Source organism: Arachis stenosperma, chromosome 6, assembly GCF_014773155.1.
Source record: "Arachis stenosperma cultivar V10309 chromosome 6, arast.V10309.gnm1.PFL2, whole genome shotgun sequence".
Taxonomy (NCBI): domain Eukaryota; kingdom Viridiplantae; phylum Streptophyta; class Magnoliopsida; order Fabales; family Fabaceae; genus Arachis; species Arachis stenosperma.
Genome location: NC_080382.1, coordinates 96,866,829 through 96,869,722, shown reverse-complemented (window position 1 = coordinate 96,869,722; position 2,894 = coordinate 96,866,829). Strand labels below are relative to the sequence as shown.

The 2,894-nt window shown below is 36.6% G+C and overlaps 1 non-coding gene across 1 annotated transcript; it reads left to right on the top strand.

Annotated features, from left to right (window-relative positions):
• Positions 1-321: 321 nt before the first annotated feature.
• Positions 322-429, top strand: LOC130937288 (small nucleolar RNA R71). The gene has a single exon (XR_009068511.1). It is a non-coding gene; the product is annotated as a small nucleolar RNA R71 (small nucleolar RNA).
• Positions 430-2,894: the final 2,465 nt, after the last annotated feature.

The following is a 2,894-nucleotide window of genomic DNA, read 5'->3' as shown; positions in this document are numbered from 1 at the left end:
CTTAGTACTGTTTGGTGCATTTTGCATTCCAGACAGACTTTGAGAAATCAAATTGACTTGTTGAGTCAATATCTTATTCTGAGCCAGTATGGCATTCAGAGCATCAATCTCAAGAACTCCTTTCTTCTGACTAGTCCCATTATTCACAGGATTCCTTTCAGAAGTGTACATGAATTGGTTATTTGCAACCATTTCAATCAGCTCTTGAGCTTCTGCAGGCGTCTTCTTCAGATGAAGAGATCCTCCAGCAGAGCTATCCAAAGACATCTTGGATAGTTCAGAGAGACCATCATAGAAAATACCTATGATGCTCCATTCAGAAAGCATGTCTGAAGGACATTTTCTGATTAATTGCTTGTATCTTTCCCAAGCTTCATAGAGGGATTCTCCATCCTTCTGTCTGAAGGTTTGGACTTCCACTCTAAGCTTACTCCATCTTTGTGGTGGAAAGAACTTTGTCAAGAAGGCATTGACTAGCTTTTCCCAAGAGTCCAGGCTTTCTTTAGGTTGAGAATCCAACCATATTCTAGCTCTGTCTCTTACAGCAAAAGGGAATAGCATCAGTCTGTAGACCTCAGGGTTAACCCCATTAGTCTTGACTGTGTCACAGATTTGCAAGAATTCAGCTAAAAACTGATGAGGATCTTTCATTGGAAGTCCATGGAACTTGCAATTCTGTTGCATTAGAGAAACTAATTGAGGCTTAAGCTCAAAGTTGTTTGCTCCAATGGCAGGGATAGAGATGCTTCTCCCATAAAATTCAGGAGTAGGTGCAGTAAAGTCACCCAGCACCTTCCTTGCATTGTTGGCATTGTTGTTGTTTTCGGCTGCCATGGGTTCTTCTTCCTTGAAGAATTCGGTCAGGTCCTCTAAAGAGAGTTGTGCTTTGGCTTCTCTTAGCTTTCTCTTCAAGGTCCTTTCGGGTTCAGGGTCAGCTTCAACAAGAATGCCTTTGTCTCTGCTCCTGCTCATATGAAAGAGAAGAGAACAAGAAAATATGGAATCCTCTATGTCACAGTATAGAGATTCCTTGAAATGTCAGAGGAAAATAGAAATAGAAAGAAGAAGGAGAAGAAGAATTCGAACTTTAATTAGATAAGGTTCGAATTGTGCATTTAGAAGGAGTGGTACTCCATAAATAGAAGGATGTGAGAAGGAGGGAAGTGGATTTTCGAAAATTCAATTAAAAGATTTTGAAAACATTTTGAAAATTTGATTGATAATTTTCGAAAATTGAAAGTGGAAGAGAAATCAAGTGATTTTTGAAAAAGATTTTGAAATTAGAAGTCAAAAAGATTTGATTGAAAACTATTTTGAAAAGATGAGGTTAAAAAGATTTGATTGAAAAGTTATGGTTTTAAAAAGATGTGATTGAGAAGATATGATTTGAAAACAATTTTAGAAGATATGATTTGAAAACAATTTGAAAAAGATATGATTTTGAAAATTAATGACTTGCCTAACAAGAAAAGATATGATTCAAACATTAAACCTTTCTCAACAGAAAAGGCATCAAATTTGAGATGTTCAATCAAATCATTAATTGTTAGTAAGTATCTTTGAAAAAGGAAAGAAATTGATTTTGAAAACATTTGATTGAAAAGATATGATTTGAAAAAGATTTGATTTAGAAAAACTTGAAAAAAATTGATTTGAAAACAAAATCTTCCCCCTAGCACCATCCTGGCGTTAAACGCCCAGAATGGTATACATTCTGGCGTTTAAACGCCAGTCTGCCTTCTTCACTGGGCATTTTTGAATGCTCAGCTTTTTCTGTATAATTCCTCTGCAGTGTGTTCTGAATCTTCAATCCCTTATATCATTGACTTGAAAAGACACAAATTAAAAATATTTTTGGATTTTTAATAATCAAAATGCAACAAAAATCAAATAACAATGCATGCAAGACACCAAACTTAGCAGTTTGTATACTACTGACACTAATGAACTGAAAATGCATATGAGACACACAAAATACTCAAGTTAATAGAATTCAAAGATCAAAACAAGAAATATATGCATGGATTCGAAAAAATGTAACAAAAACATGCATTTGACACCAAACTTAAGATGAGACTCTAGACTCAAACAAGAAATATTTTTGGATTTTATGGTTTTTTTTGAATTTTTTTGTGTTTTTCGAAAATTAAGTGGAAAAAGGTATCAAAATTCTTAATGAGAATTCCAGGAATCAGTGCAATGCTAGTCTAAGACTCCGATCCAGGAATTAGACATGGCTTCACAGCCAGCCAAGCTTCCAAAGAAAGCTTCGGTCCAAAACACTAGACATGACCAAAGGTCAGCCAAGCCTTAGCAAATCACTGCTCCAAAAGCAAGATTGATACGAAATCAACAAGCTCTTGTGGTGATAAGTTGAAACCTCGGTCCAATCAGATTAGACATGGCTTCTCAGCCAGCCAGATTTCAACAAATCATCATGAAACTCTAGAATTCATTTTCAAGAATTTCGAAAAAAAAGTACCTAATCTAAGCAACAAGATGAACCGTCAGTTGTCCAGCCTGAACAATCCCGGGCAATAACACCAAAAATTTGATGTTGTTGCCGGATCTTGGCACTGATGTTACCAAAGGCTTGCCCAAAACTAGAACAATCCCCGGCAACGGCGCCAAAAACTTGGTGCGCGAAATTGTGAACTATACTTTTTCACAACTCTCATAATCCCTGGTAATGGCTCCAAAAACTTGGTGCGCTCAATACCATGGCATTACACAACTTCGCACAACTAACCAGCAAGTGCACTGGGTCGTCCAAGTAATAAACCTTACGTGAGTAAGGGTCGATCCCACGGAGATTGTTAGTATTGAAGCAAGCTATGGTCATCTTGTAAATCTTAGTCAGGCAAACTCAGATATATATGGTGATGAACGAAAAT